At 40.4% G+C, this 17129-nt stretch overlaps 1 protein-coding gene across 1 annotated transcript in view; it reads right to left on the minus strand.

Annotated features, from left to right (window-relative positions):
* LOC136877107 (lachesin) overlaps nt 1-17129 on the minus strand; it is a 1203705-nt gene that overhangs the window by 314324 nt on the left and 872252 nt on the right. The window lies entirely within an intron of this gene.

Consider the following 17129-nt stretch of genomic DNA (forward strand, 5'->3'; position numbering starts at 1 on the left):
TGTTTCACTACTCGTTCGTAGGAAATCATCCAGAACAAATGATGCTGCTTTCCTATGGATTTTTGCCATTTATCGTATCAAGAAATCCTGGTTTACTGAGCGAGTTGGCCGAGCGGTTAGAGGTGCGGTGTTGTGAGCTATCATTCATGAGATAGTGGACTCGAACCCCACTGTCGGCTGCCCTGAAGACGTTTTTCCGTGGTTTCTCATTTTCACACCAAGAAAATGCTGGGGATGTATCTTAATTAAGATCACGTCCGCTTCCTTCCCACTATCAGCCCTTTCCTATCTCATCGTCGTCATAACATATATATGTGTCCGTGCGACGTAAAAAAAATTCTGGTGTCGTTCACATCCTGTAAACCCGTCGTGTCAACCCAATTTTCATTTAATATGCTACTCCGTCGTCCAACATAACCTAGAAAATGCCAAATCAGAACTGAATTACTTATTAGAAAATAGGCCAAACATGTATAGCTCCGCTTATTGAGTAGGGAATGAAATTTTAATTTGTTTTGTTCAATTAGCAAACTACTAATAGGCCTAACCGAAAGGCATGAAGAACAATTAATTAGAAGCACTGAATTGGTCTCTGCAGACTGGTTTGAGGAAAAAAAGAATGGAAGAATTTCACGAAACGACGGGAAAGAGCCTATACAAATTTTTACGGACAACAATCCGAACGATTGCGTGGGAGGTTTATCAGAGCTCTACCTAAGATTATGTAAATACAAAGTACGAACTGCAACATTGAAGTCCACTGAACTTCTTTCTAACTGAATGTAATGTATTGCATTTTGCAAACAGCGTAATTCGTAACACTGGAATTTTAAAAATAATTATTCATGAACCTAAACAAAAACAAACCCCATGATGCAACAGCGACCGCTGCTCAGCCCGAAGGCCTGCAGGTTACGAGGTGTCATATGGTCGACGCGAGGAATCCCCTCGGCTGACAATCTCCTCCTTCTAGAGAATAAGGGCTGGTTTACACGGGTAGAGTAGCGAGGCGAGTAGAGTGGATAGTAGAGCTACTAGCATCGTGTAAACGACCGGGATAGTAGCAAGTAGAGTAGAGTAGTTAGTAGGCAGTAGAGTAGAGTGGGTTTACGCTGCGGTAAAGTAACTCTACCACTATCCTTCCCCCTCCACCGGAACCGAGCTCCGAGAGCTGGCGGAGAAGTCCGAGGACGTTCGATTTTTCAGCTGACGCGTCATTCGACTGCTGTATTTGCATGTGTGTACATTCGGTGGTATTACGTCGAGCGTTTATTTGGCGGCAAAATGAAGTGGACGGAAGAAGAAACTTGCAAATTTGTGGAGCTCTACAGCGAAAAAGAATGTTTATGGAACATAAACAGCGTTACTTATAGAAATAAGAATATGAGACGGGCGGCGGAAGAGGACTTGATTGCGAAAATGGGTAAAGAGGGTTTTGGGTTAACGGAACTGAAACAGAAAATAAAAAATTTACGATGTACATACAATCAAATACTCATGAAAATACGAAGATCCAAGAAGTCTTGAGGTGGTGCCGCAGACATCTACACTCGAAGATGCAACATAAAATATAAACAAGTGTCAGCTGGATTTCACTTAATATGAAGATTTCTCACGTTTCAATGTTACACAGCGCGTTCATCATGTGTCTCGACATGTTTAAATTAGGCAATACAATGGTGCAGGACTGTGTACATTAATCATATTAATAACATACATAGGGATCTTCTACATATCACTTGCCACTGCCGTTAATTTTCAGCAATAACAGTAATTTCCCCAACAAATTGAATAGTTTCCATATGTTGTTTGGAATATCCAAAATAATTATTGTTTGCAGTACAGTGTCAGATCTAGAAGCTTAAGCTCTACACCTGGGCCGTAAAAGCAACGAACAAAAAAAAAATCAGTAATTGGGATATTTATGGCGAAGAAGCTACTGCAAATTACGCCTACGCCAGCGTAATTTACAGTGTACTTATGGCCGATTACGTCTCAAAACTCACGTGCAAAAATTAGTAGCAAATGGTATCAAAACTCACGACTGCAATCTAATAGCTAAATTAATATTCCAATGAGTCTCAAAATCCACGACTCCGGATAGCAGGTGCCTGCGATGACGGCAGGAGGGGTGAGGTGAGCGGTGACTCACTGACCAGGCCTCTCCTGAGGCCACAATACCATTAACATTAAATTTATATCAAAAGGAAAAATACGTTATATTACCTTTAATACCACAGAAAAATGTTTTGATGATGATGATAATAATAATAATAATAATAATAATAATAATAATAATAATAATAATAATAATAATAATAATACACCTCTGTGTCATTCACCGACCATTATTTTCCCCTGTGTGTTGGGGTGGCAGAGTAACATCCACAGTATCCTCTGCCTATCGTAAGAGGTGACTAAAAGGGGCCCAGGGGTACTTACATTTTTTAGAAAAGGCCCTTGTCTTTCTTTGACCGAAACCTTCATTTTCTCGAAGTATGGGCCACCTTCCATTTTTTCCCTCTGATTAGTATTAATAGAGGATGGCTGCCCAGTTGCACTCCCTCTTAAAACAGTAATCACCACCACCACCTTTTCCTTCATTGTTTTCAACACTTATTGATTTTTAATTAACCTTTCCACATTTTCTTGGCTGGGTAAAGAACCACCATCATAAAATATCATCAACATCAGCGCTGTGGAGTCTTTTTTAAGTCATATAGCAACAGAACGTCAAAGATAGCGATTGGCTACTTCGCTATATTTCAGATAAAATTCTGACACATTTTAATTTATGATTTTATAAATTTAGTGAGCCAAGTAGTCAATACTACAAGTATATAACATTGCGTATCGTGTAATCGCGTGGGGGCGTGATGTAATATATTAATCTATGCTAAGTAAGGCATCTGGGAGTACATGACTCAGTCATACGTGTGGAGCATGAGTTCATATTATTTTCGGAAAGCGTATCAGAGACCGTTCATCATGCTCGCCCACTTTCTGAAGGGAATGGAGATAAGTAATTTAATTTCCCTGCGATGAGATTCATGACCAAATTAATCTCTAATGAAATTAATGAGTGAATTAACAGTCGCAATATTTAATATCGGTAAAATAAAGTTTCTTATATAAGTAAATGCCGTCTTCTGGCCTCATAATAGAACTAGGCCCCGGTAATTACTACCAACTTCGGTGCGACGTAAAGCCCCTAGCAAAAAAAAAATTACTACCAACTGAAAATTTATTTTAACTAGCAGCAGGCAATATACCTACTTTAATTTTATGTCATCCGGCTGCATGGATACATGGTTAGCATGCTGGCCTGTGGTCCAATGGGTCCAGGGAGTCCCAGGTTCGACTCCTGGCCGGGATTTTCACCTTCATTTGTTAATTCCTATGGCTCGGGAACTGAGTGTTTGTGTCGTCTTCAGCATTGGATTTCATGGATTGCAAAAAAGAGGCATATTTCTATTTTTCATCTATTCACATAATTCAATCGATTATCCATCCGACACACTTACACCGAAAATTGTATTCATGACGCAACCGATTATTCTACGCGATATAACTGAATGATATTTGAAATTCATTTGATTATTTATTCCATTATTTAAATAACCGGATGGAAGCTATTTGATTTTTAAAAAATATCCGATTATATCATCACTAGTAGGGTGGGCATATATCCATTCAAAGAAGAACTGGTCCTGCTCGTGAGGTTTGAGACTGGCCCAGATAGAGAAACCTATTCTTGCTAATCCTCTTCTTAGAATTCGTGAATTTTGATACTCGTGAGTTTTGAGACTCGTGGGTTCTGAGACGACACACTGATGGCCAATGGGTATTCTTTCTATAACTTTTGAAATGAATTCTGTAAAATTTCAAGGTTGGCTGAAAAAAAATACAAAAAAAAATGGAAATAGAAACATCACTACAGTCTAACTGGGGAAAGGAGTACCTCACCCCTTCACCGTGGAACAAAAACCTTCGCCAGAATTATGATCTATAATTAGATTGGAGCTCGTTCATATAGTTTTATCTTAGAAATCACCACTACAGTATTCACAGACGAAGACTAGTAAAATCCTGAGGGGATGATTACACTGTCGTTACTTTCTGTACAATAATGAATAAAGTCATAACAATTCAATCGTTTGTGTTCCTGGGTTAAAATACATGCTTGTACTGCCAGGGAACTGCTCCTTCATTAACAAAATGATTCCTGAGACGATCCCTCATGTTCTTGGCCAACTGTGTCGAGTTTGTCCCCCCATATTTCTCCAAATTGCCAAGTTATCTCAGAATTAATGCCGATGCCCCGAGTGTATCTCTCCTACTAAGCCAGCCTCTTACCCATTCCCTTTTTCCTCATTTACTTCTTCTTCTAACGCTTCACTAACCTCTTGCAGTAATATGTTTGTAAATGTCTTTAAACACTTCCTTACGATGTGCTTACGTCTTGACATGGTGCTACTACTGTACTCTACTCTACTGTATGACTCTACTCCCGTATGAACGATACGAGTGTCAACTCTACCAGACAGCGGTAGAGTAGAGTAACGTGGCTACTCTACTAACTACCCTACTCGCCTCGCTACTCTACCCGTGTAAACCAGCCCTAAATGAGTTTCATGAGGTCATCGATAGCGAAACTGAAAGGTGAGAAAAGAAATCCCCGCCTTGTTTCCAAATGTTACATCACTGAAGCACATTTCAGTATAATACACCCTTGCTCCCGTCGACCAGTGTTGTGTCACGTACCGTGATTAAGTGATTACAGCTAGTTCCGTTGTTCCACTGCCACAGCATACAAGAAAGGAGCAGAGAGAGATAGTAATGTGTCATTCATAACTGAGGGATCTACAAAGCCGCATCACTTGCAACACATGATATTTAGCTATCACGCATGGCTGTGTTGACATGGTTCGGCATACTAGGCTCTTGAAAAATTGTTCTTAAAAGCTAAAATATCCGTCTTTTTGCCACCAAACTCGGGATTATATAAGCTAGAATTAGGGGGTGAGTAAGAATAGGATAGAATACTCCCAACCCCTAGTCCCGGATCACCTGGAAGTGACGGGAGAGTAATCATTTATTGCAACTCATACTATTTTTATCACGTAACACTCACTCAACATACGTACATATTGATATTAATACTAAAAAACATACGTAACGCAAAAATTGAAATCTTCAACAATGATAAGCTGTCAGGATTCACAGAGTAACGGATTACGCGTTAAATGTAACAAAGCGACACAAAAGAAAAGGAAGGGAAGCAAGAAAGCGATGGCTGTTCCTGTCATTACGCTTCTTTCCTGCGAATGTAGTTATGAAACAGAGAATCTTCGGTAGTTATTTTAATAGCACAGGGCAAACAATTTCTCATCCAGTTTTTCTTTCCTACTACAATATAATGCACTTTATCATATTCCCTAATCACTAGGAATTATGAGCTGCCAAAGGGGGGGGGGGAGGATGTTACATTTAAATTTATCTACTACTACCTTAAAAATTACACTTACACCTAATTACAATTTAGGCCTACACCCAGTCTGTAAACTGTGGGTATTTTAAATTATTTATTTTTGTCCTAGACATTACCAGTGTTTTCTAGTCTAGGACAACGTGTAGCTTACTCTTATTGCTAATTTGTGCAAGTATTTGCTTTGTTACAAGTCCGAACAGATTTCTCCTTAGCTTAAAATAGACATTGTGAATTGACTGAATGACTGTACCAATGAATGAATGGATGGATGGATGACTGCATGCCTGGATGAGCTGCTCATGCATGGCATGAATGAATAAACACTCCTGTCTTCCAGTCACGGATAACAACCAAATGGGGAGAGAGTCCCTATTACTGGATGAATGACTGGGTGGATGGTTGAACGAATGAATGCACAAATGAATGAATGAATGCCTTCAGCCTAGATGTACGGAAGTCCAGCAAATAAAGCGAGATCTTTCCAGTGTGGATGGATAAATGAACTGAATTCATGCATGCATAAAAAAAAAAGAGTCCTCTCCCAGTGACGGATAACCACCATCTGGGGAGAGAGTCATGTCATTCAATGAATGAATGAATGAATGAATGAATGAATGAATGAATGAATGAATGAATGAATGAATGGGTGAATCAATGAATTAATGCTCTCGACCTACAGCTACGGAATTTCAGCAGCTGAGGACGGAAAGCAGCTCGATTAGTTCCGAGTGATTTGCGACAAAAAATGTAGCGTTACAAAAATGTTGCAAATTTTGGGCTGGGAAGACATGGGAGAAAGGAGACGAGCTGCTCGACTAAGTGGTATGTTCCGAGCTGTCAGTGGAGAGATGGCGTAGAATGATATTAACAGACAAATAGCTTCGAGTGGTGTCTTTGAAAGTAGGAAAGATCACAATATGAAGATAAAGTTGGAATTCAAGACGACAAATTAGTGCAAATATTAATTTATAGGAAGGGAAGTTAGGGAAATGAATAACTTACAAAGGGAGATGTTAAAAATAATTTTCCAATTTCTTTGCAATCGTTTAAGAAAAGGCTAGGAAAATAACAGATAGGGAATGTGCCACCTGGACGACTGCCCTAAATGCAGTTCAGTAATGATTGAACGAATATTTCTGCTAATGTAACCCAAGCAGATTCACATGCAGTTTAACACATTAATAGTGACAACAGCAATACGACCATGATTTTAAACATTGACTTTGCTCATGGTTTCCTTTCGTATTTGTTCTCGGTTTCTTTGCGTACCTTTAGTTAGTAGCAGAGAATAAGCTACAATGGCATCACTGCCAAGAACATTGGTGTTTTAATTTCTATATCCAAATTCCATTCTTGCATCAGTCAGCATTCTCGGTACTGTAGGTAATTCCATGTTAAGAAAACAGTATTGATCTTACGGCAACAGAGTTGTCATATAGAACAGCTCTGCTGAACAGCATCACGGGAAAACGTTGGCACTTTAATTCATGAAATTCAGTATTTAATTTCAAGACAAAGGGTAGAAGTGACTAATCTGAAAATTGCATTCATGAACTCCAGGAGATGGCGAGGGGGGGCGGAGTCATAGTGATATTCACTGTATGACTGTAAAAGGGTGGAACATAAATTTGTGAATCTCAGTTTTAAAGTTCAAGATAAAAGGGGGAAGAAAATAAACTAAATAATTTATTTTTCTTTCTTCCTTAAAGGAAATAAGTCACTGTATTTCTGTTAATGAAATACATCGCACACGGAGGCTAATTAATCACGTAACACTCACTCAACACAAGACAAGTACACATTGATAAGAAGACTAAAAAACAAACGCAATGCAAAAATAGACGACTAATCTACAGCAGTAATAAGCTGCCAGGTTTCACAGAGTAACGGTTCACTCGCTTTATGTAAGAGAGAGACACAGAAGGAAAATGAAGGAAGGCAACAAAGCGATAGCTGTTCCCACCATTGTGCTTCCTCCCTGCGAATGTAGTTATGAAATAGGAGATTTTCAGGAGTTATTTTAATAACGCACGGCAAAAAATGCTCCACCCTGTTTTTCTTTCATAATACAGTATAAAATACAATATAATATTTTTAATCACGAAGAATTAATGGTGCCTAAGAAGGGCGGAGGGTCGGATGTTCGCTTATTGTAGGTCTATAAGAGCACTACTGTTTTCTTTGCATCGAATGTGACATTCAACATGACTTCAATGGTGCTCCACCCTGGTGATAAAACAAACTTTCCCTCTTGCGAAAAGCTAATGATAAAGAACGTTTCAATAATTGAAACTAAAAATAATATTGATAAGGATAACTGCAGCATCTTTGGTGACATAGGCCTACGGTAACGACTAATGTGACGTCACTGACGGTGTGTGTTTGAGTCATCAGTCAGTAGACTGGTTTGATGCAGCTGTCCATGCCACCCTATCCTGTGCTAAACTTTTCATTTATACGTAACTATTGCATCCTACATCTGCTCTAATCTGCTTGTCATATCCATACCTTGGTCTACCCCTAACGTTCTTACCACCTACACTTCCTTCAAAAACCAACTGAACAAGTCCTGGGTGTCTTAAGATGTGTCCTATCATTCTGTCTCTTCTTCTCGTCAAATTTAGCCAAATCGATCTCCTCTCACCAATTCGATTCAGTATCTCTTCATTCGTGATTCGATCTATCCATCTCACCTTCAGCATTCTTCTGTAACACCACATTTCAAAAGCTTCTATTCTCTTTCTTCCTGAGCTAGTTATCGTCCATGTTTCACTTCCATACAATGCCACGCTCCACACGAAAGTCTTCAAAAGCATCTTTCTAATTCCGATATCAATGTTTGAAGTGAGCAAATTTATTTTCTTAAGAAAGCTCTTCCTGGCTTGTGCTAGTCTGCATTTTATGTCCTCCTTACTTCTGCCATCGTTAGTTATTTTACTACCCAAGTAACAATATTCATCTACTTCCTTTAAGACTTCATTTCCTAATCTAATATTTCCTACATCACCTGCCTTCGTTCGACTGCACTCCATTACTTTTGTTTTGGACTTATTTATTTTCATCTTGTACTCCTTACCCAAGACTTCATCCATACCATTCAGCAACTTCTCGAGATCTTCTGCAGTCTCAGATAAGATAACAATATCATCGGCAAATCTCAAGGTTTTGATTTCCTCTCCTTGGACTGTGATTCCCTTTCCAAATTTCTCTTTGATTTCCTTTACTGCCTGTTCTATGTAAACATTGAAAAGGAGAGGGGACAAACTGCAGCCTTGCCTCACTCCTTTCTGGATTGCTGCTTCTTCTTCAAAGCCCTCCATTCTTATCACTGCAGACTGATTTTTATACAGATTGTAGATAATTCTTCGTTCTCGGTATCTGGTGCCTATCATCTTCAGAATCATAAATAGCTTGGTCCAATCAACATCATCGAATGCCTTTTCTTGATCTACGAATGCCATGTACGTGGGCTTGTCCTTCTTGATTCGATCCTCTAAGATCAGACGTAAAGTCAGGATTGCTTCACGTGTTCCTACATAGCAAACAAACAGCAAAAAAAAAAAAAAAAACAAGTAGCTTTCCTTCGATCTTAGAATTCATTTTCTGCAAACCCTAAATAATAAATTAATCATGGAAAACGGTACACTTTCTATTTCAGCACCCACTATTTATACAAATCCACAGCCGCAGCATCTTTAGCGACCAAGGCCTGCGGTAGCGATTATTGTGATGTCACTTCTGTCACACATTTTCTCGCATTACACAATTTTTTTGGATACAAGACATAATTATGTCAATAGGGTCGGTAATTTTAAAACAGCGTTCAGGGTCTAACGATAAGATATGTTCAAACTTTCAGGACAATACCTCTACGTATAACAAGTAACGCTTTCCTTCAACCGAGCTCGATAGCTGCAGTCGCTTAAGTGCGGCCAGTGTCCAGTATTCGGGAGATAGTGGGTTCGAACCCCACTGTCGGCAGCCCTGAAGATGGTTTTCCGTGGTTTCCCATTTTCAGACCAGGCAAATGCTGGGGCTTCGTTCCCAGTCCTAGCCCTTTCCTCTCCCATCGTCGCAATAAGACCTCCCTGTGTCGGTGCGACGTAAAGCAAAAAAGAAAAAAAAAAGCTTTCCTTCGACCTTAGAATTCATTTTCTGCAAACCCTAAATAATAAATTAATCATGGAAAACAAACATGAGCAAACCGTACCAGAATACCACATCTAACTCTTTCTCACTTGGCATATTCAAAATATACTCCATTAGCAACCCGCTGCCACATTGAATCGCGGATGTATACTGGGTGAACCGAGTATTTGAACGTTAGAGCGTTGGTCATCCTGATAAATAATTTGATGAAATGAAATGTCGTATGGCTTTTAGTGCCGGGATATCCCAGGACGGGTTAGGCACGCCAGGTGCAGGTCTTTCTATTTGACTCCCGTAGGCGACCTGCGCGTCGTGATGAGGATGAAATGATGATGAAGACAACACATACACCCAGACTCCGTGCCATTGGAATTAACCAATTAAGGTTAAAATCCCTGACCCGGCCGGGAATCGAAATCGGGACCCTCTGAACCGAAGGCCAGTACGCAGACCGTTCAGCCAACGAGTCGGACAATAATTTGATTAAAAACAATTAAGTCCATATCTCGCGCCGTTGTCACTCTGTCAGCTGCTGAAGTTAGCCAGTCACATCGTTTCGTGGGCGAATTTAAATGGTCTTTACGAAGTGGTCCTTGGTGAAGTCCCTCCCCTGGGGAAGTTTATTTCTCCTATTGGTGCTCTCAAGCCGGTCATAACCCAGGTGTAGATTTAGCAACAACCGCCTCGCAAAGTCCATCTGCAGTCGCCCGAGGAGCGAACTGATTGGCTAAATTCAGCACCTGATAAAATGACAACGTATCGAGATATCGACGTAATTTTTTCAAATTACCTAACAGTATTACCAACGCTCTAATGCTCATATACCCGATTAACGTCGTTCCCCCCCCCCCCCCCCCGCTACATACTATGAAGAGTTATAGAGAATGAGTTTCAACATGGAAATAAAGTGTTTCCTGACCCTTGTCCATATCACATATTTTCTTCTCCCGTGTGTAGGGAATATGTCCTGGAAGTTTAACAGTATCTTATTGGTACTTCCTGCGAAGGGATAGGACGTCCTCGGTTCGATTCCCTGTCAAGAAGTTGAAATTTATGAAACGAGATTTCCACTTCTGGACATAGCCTTGAGGTTCACTCAGCCTACACCAGAAGTGAGTACCAGGTTAATTCCTGGGGAAAAAGGTGACCGGGCGTAGAGCTAATCACTTTACCCCGTCCATTGTCGAGGTTACGTATAGCGGAAGCCTTTAACTTCCACCCCTCTAACGGCCTTCATGGCCTGAGCGGAGATAACTTTGCTGTAAAGAGATTGTGTCATTCTTAGTGCTAACGGGTGGGTGGTGGTTGAGTTGATGGTATTCCGCTTGCTAATTGACATGAAAAGAATGATTTCATTACCCTTTTTTGAAATTCATTGACCGTAGCTGAGATCAAATTAATTCCTCAAGTCTTGAAGGCTTTGTTTAAGGAAACGAAAGGACCATAGAAGGAGCGAAAATGAACGCTCTCGAGGTCACGTAAACATAACAAAGTACAGAACAAGAATTGCTCAAAGGACTTCGGATAGAAAACATGAACATGAATAGGCTAGCTGAAGTACGTAGGAACAATGCCAGACATAGTTCTCGTTGCTCCTGTGCCAAAACTGCGAATTTGACAATGCTCTTCATAGCCATTACTTCCCATAAGTCCGACTCCACGGCTAAATGGTTAGCATGCTGCCCTTTGGTCACAGGGGTCCCGGGTTCGATTCCCGGCAGGGTCGGGAATTTTAACCATAATTGTTTAATTTCGCTGGCAGGGGGGCTGGGTGTATGTTTCCTCTTCGTCATCATTTCATCCTCATCACGACGCGCAGGTTGCCTATGGGTGTCAAATCAAAAAGACCTGCATCTGGTGGCCGAACTTGTCCTCGGATACTCCCGGCAGGGAAAGCCATACGCCATTTCATTTTTTACTTCCCTTAAAACTGGCCACGCCTCCCAGCCACATGTTGATATACAGTCCATCAGAACAATTTTTGTTTGAGTTCATTTTCCTATGCGGGTGTGTAAAGAATAACTAATCTTACTGTATCGTTTTACAGGAATGTATATTTACACGACATATTTACCCACTCCTAGAGTACGACGTACTTAAGGTTCATTTTCCACTACACATGCGCAAAGAAAATCCTCATTTCTAGGTCTTCAACATCCCTGCAACTCACACACAGCCCATAACACTATCTTCCACCACAATAACAAGCAGTTACCTACACATGGTAGATGCCACCCACCATCATCGGGGGGTTCGACTTACAAGCGCTTCACTCGGCTATAAATAGCCACACGAAATTATACCCTGTGTAATAAAAATAACGGAAATGCCTCCGAAAGTGTGTCACATTAGAGGTACATGTGATTCTGGCTAACATAAGAAAAGGATTCGGATGCAGAATTCAAAAGAAGAATTGCCATTTCAAAAAGTGAGTTTATAAAATATTTGGCATGTCGTGAGGTATCATATGTAACCAGTACTGCTTTATAGTGTAGAGGGAGGGACACAAAAGGCTTCATCAATGATATGACTGTTGCCTTTGAAATGCACAGAGATAATGCAGAATGTTCATGAACCCGTAAGTACAGCACGTCACCCCCAGAAGGGGTAATCCGTCGTTCAGGAAAACCACGCAAAGTGACTCTATACCGCAGAAAAAGAGCCTATTTTCGGTCACATCTTTCATAATGACGAATGCAACAGGGATCACTGTAAGTACCTAAGTGGTTAATATAAGGAAAGAACTTCATTGCGGTAATCACATAAACGAGATTGTAAACAAAGGGTAAAGATCGCTTTCTGTGCATGGTAATGAGGGTAATTAGGGGTTGTATTAAGGATGAAAAGAAGAGGGCACATATGTCTCTGGTAAAACCCCAACTAGAGTATGGTTCCAGTGTACAGGACTCACACAAGAATTACTTTATTCGAGAACTGGAGGAAGTCCAAAGAAAGGCAGCTCGATTTGTTCTGGGTGATTTCCGACAAAAGAGTAGCGTTACAAAAATGTTGCAAAGTTTGGGCTGAGAAGACTTGGGAGGAAGGAGACGAGCTGTTCGACTAAGTGGTATGTTCCGAGTTGTCAGTGGAGAGATGGAGTGGAATGACATTAGTAGACGAATAAGATAGAGTGACCCTTTTAAAAGTAGGAAAAATCAAAATATGCAAATGAAGTTGGAATTCAAGTAGTCAAATTGTGCAAAATATTCGTTTATAGGAAGGGAAGTTAGGGTTTGGAATAATTTACCAAGGGAGATATTCAATAAATTTCCAAATTATTTGCAATTACTTAAGAACATGCTAGGTAAAGAACAGATAGGGAAACTACCGCCTGGGTTACTGCCCTAAATTCAGATCCGTGGTATTTTATTGATTGATTGATTGATTGATTGATTGATTGATTGATTGATTGATTGATTGATTGATTGATTGATTGATTGATTGATTGATTGATTGATTGATTGATTGATTGATTGATTGATTGATTGATTGATTGATTGATTGATTGATTGATTGATTGATTGATTGATTGATTGATTGATTGATTGATTGATGCAGTCGGATACAACTGATTACAGGAGGCGAGATATAAAACAAATCCGAATGTGGGTGCTGAAGATTATCCTGCCACAGAGACTCCGTCAGTGGTTCGAGATCCACGATACGGCAGAAACAAAATAATAAATATTACTCTATGATGGTGGCCAATCCTCTGTTAGTAAATATAACCAGGACAGGAAGAAGAAGAAGAAGGAAATAAATTGTAATTGGCTCCTTATAGTGAATTTCACTGAGAAAAACGATCAATGAAATACTAACAATGTTCTTAATTTCTGTTTTTTCACCTTTGCCTGCCTGTCGCACTTTCACACTTTGGTCGTAGGCCGAGAAGGTGAGTCTTACCGAGGCCATAGCTCCTGAGTAACACCTATAAAGTAGGCTACCTCTTTCTCTTAAACTTGCTTCACGAAAATAATCTAGGGACGGCTACAAAGTACTAGTGAATGGTTCATCTAAAGGCGAAGAGGACGGGGGTAGGGAGTGAAGCATTCTCGTCGAGATGAAGGTAGACTATTGGACCATTTCTTACGCCTCTCTAACACAAGATCGATATTCTGTGCTGTACGGTGTCTCTCTCCAGACAGGGGTGCAAGGGTTAGTAATCCAATTGCATACAAGTTTGATGACGCCGAGGCTAATCCAGTAATAGCGTTCATTACTACATTTTATTCGTACATGTAACTTAAAATCTGTGCATTCACGCAAAGCATGGCTTTCGTCTAAGTAATTATCCTTAATCCTCTTTGCTCATGTTTTGGCATCTAGAGATTCTGTTGTTCTGATAGGTTTCATCCAAGAACAGAGTATGTTACGAGTAGAATGAGAAGTGACACACAAAAGGAAGGACATCAACCGTTCATTCACAGGCAATCGTAAACGGAAGTAATACCTCCAACCAGTAAGAGTCCATATCACCACGTTTGCTTTTTCTAATTCATGTGTGTTTCACTCACGTTAATTTAAAAAAAAAACATTTTATTGTTCCATTTCACTTCCATTTTCCTGTAATTGCTTTCCCGATTTCATTGGGTACAGATTGCGATAATTATGATGGTACGAAAACCTGACGTGTTGTTGAGATTCGTGATGAGCGCAATCGATTTAGCCATAAACTCATGATTTCATGCAAACCCAAGACAAAAAGTCAAAGTTTGTAGAGCTTTGTAATAATAATAATAATAATAATAATAATAATAATAATAATAATAATAATAATAATAATAATAATAATAATAATAATAATAATAATAATAATAATAAAAACCTGAGCTACCGGATTGCTGACCTTCTGATGTGGTATCATCTAGGCTGCTGCATACCACTTTCGACATTCCAATTTTTCTGCTGGCCAGCAGCAAGGGCAGAATTCTACTGGGTAGTCCTATGGCACTGATGATTTCACAACAACAACAACAACAACAACAACAACAACGATAACAATTTGAAGTGCCAGGACTAATGACCACCTTTCCAAAATGTACTGCCTCAGCCAGGATCGAAGCACCGAACTTTGTTTCATGAGTCGTACACTCAACCACTGGCACTAAAAGACGAAAGTCAGTCACAGCATACATCCTTGCAATATTACAGTTATATCAGTACAAGAAGTTAATGTATGTTGTAGGCTATGTAAAGCCCGAAGGTTGGGTGGATCTCCGCTAGTTCCATTACCATCTACCAGAGAAACCCTGAACGTTTACGGGGGAGATGCAAAAGGGAAATGAGATGTGAGGTAATGTCATGCTACTTTCCTCGTCAAGCCAGGAAGTGCTATTACATACACTGCTTTTGACACCACAGAGGATGTGATTATGATCCACGTATTTACGAAAGAGAATCCATCGGAATCGGAATGGCGCAATCTCAGTGGTTAAATGCACCTCACGGGAATCACTGTAAGTACATAGGTGTTAATATAAGGAATAGTCTTCATTGGGGAAATCTCATAAACGAGTTTGTAAATAAAGATTAATTCATATCGTTATTTAGGGTTTGTAGTAAGATTGTAAGCCTGCCCCGCGATGTAAGGCTAGCGTGTGTGCATCTGACCCGTAGGCCTCGGAGGATCCGAGGACTGGTTCGAGGTCCACTTAGCCAGAGTGCTTACAATTGAGGAGCTATTTGACTGTAAGATAGCGGCCCCCGTCAAGAAAGCCAATAATATTGGCCGAGAGGCTTCACCGTACTGACCACATGACACTTCGTAATCTTCAGGCCTTCGGGCTGAGCAGCGGCCGTATGACAGGCCACGGCCACTCGGAGCTGTTGGTCATTGGGGTTTGGGTTTTTCAAGTAATTAATTAATGGCGTATGGCCTCGGGAGAGGCCTGGTGCAGGTCTTTTTCTAGTGGACGGCCTGTTAGGTGACCTGCATGTCTGTGAAGATGAGGGCCCTACCTAGGATGATTTATAATGTTGAATACGCCACACACACCCAGCCCCCGAGCCATTGGAATTAACCAATTAAGGTTAAAATCCCCGACCCGGCCGGGAATCGAACCCGGGACCCTCCGAACCGACCATTCAACCAACGAGTCGGACGAGTAAGGACGTAAAGCACAGGGCAGATAAGTCTCTGGCAAGACTATAATTAGAGCAGGGTTCCAATGTATGAGCCACTCACCAGGATTACTCGATACGATAATTGGAAAAGCTCCAGAGGAAACCAGCACGATTTGTTCTGGGTGATATCCGACAAAGGAGTAGTGTTACTGAAATGTTGCAAACTTTGGGCTGGGAAGAGTCAGGAGTAAGGAGACGAGAAGCTCGACTAAGTGGTATGTTCCGAGCTGTCAGTGGAGAGATATCGTGGAACGACATAAAATGAAGATACAGTTGAAATTCAAGAGGACAAACTGGAACAATAATCGCTTAGAAGAAAAATAATAATTAGGGACTGGAATGGTATATTAAGAGAACTGTTAGATAAATTTCAAAGCTATTTGAAGTAATTTAACAATATACAAGGTAAACAATTGACAGGGATTCTTCTACCTGGGCGACTGCCCTAAATGCAGATCAACGATGATTGATTGATTGATTGATTGATTGATTGATTGACTGATTGATTGATTGATTGATTGATTGATTGATTGATTGATTGATTGATTGATTGATTGATTGATTGATTGATTGATTGATTGATTGATTGATTGATTGATTGATTGATTGATTGATTGATTGACAACGAAAATATACTTTCTTAATTGCCGGGGTTTATACGGGAAATTCAGTCTCTGACCTCGGAAAGGCAAAGTAAATTCATCCTGGTTCCATGGAAAGGTGGAAGACAAAGGCATTCACGGTAACCTCAGAACCATATGAACCTTCAGAAGCGGGAATCCCTTTTCTTAAATTTTTCTCCCCCTGAAGGGGAATCGAACCCTCGTCCTTTCGGGTGAACCGAACTAACCTTCAAGGCTTCGGCCAGATAGGTTCTGACTGGGAGGTGATCAGTTCCTTACGCGGTGTTTCTACTGTCTACTACGAAATTATCTCTCTTTCTACAGAGAAACTTATGCAGGTCATCTATATCATTACATATCAATGCGGTTCGTGTATGTCAGTACATTAATTAATGAATAAATAAGCTTGACTTCCATACCATTCTTATTGAAGTCAGGCTTCATGGCTAAATGGTTAGCAGGCTGTTCATTGGTCTAAGGGGTCTCTGGTTCGATTCCTGGCCGGATCGTGGATTTAATTTTCTTTGGTTAATTCCTCTGGCTCGGAGGCTAGGATTTGGGTCGTCCTTATCATTAGAATTCCTGTGGTAAGGCGTCATGCTCACAGGCGCGCAGGTCGCCTACACGGTGTCAACTCATACACCAGTGGCAGGCCACACGTCATTATCATTATCCTTTTTAATAACCCTGTATGTTGCGTAGCTTTAATATCAGATAGCAAGACGAGTATACATGATTTGTTG

Source organism: Anabrus simplex, chromosome 7, assembly GCF_040414725.1.
Source record: "Anabrus simplex isolate iqAnaSimp1 chromosome 7, ASM4041472v1, whole genome shotgun sequence".
NCBI classification, from domain to species: Eukaryota; Metazoa; Arthropoda; class Insecta; order Orthoptera; family Tettigoniidae; genus Anabrus; species Anabrus simplex.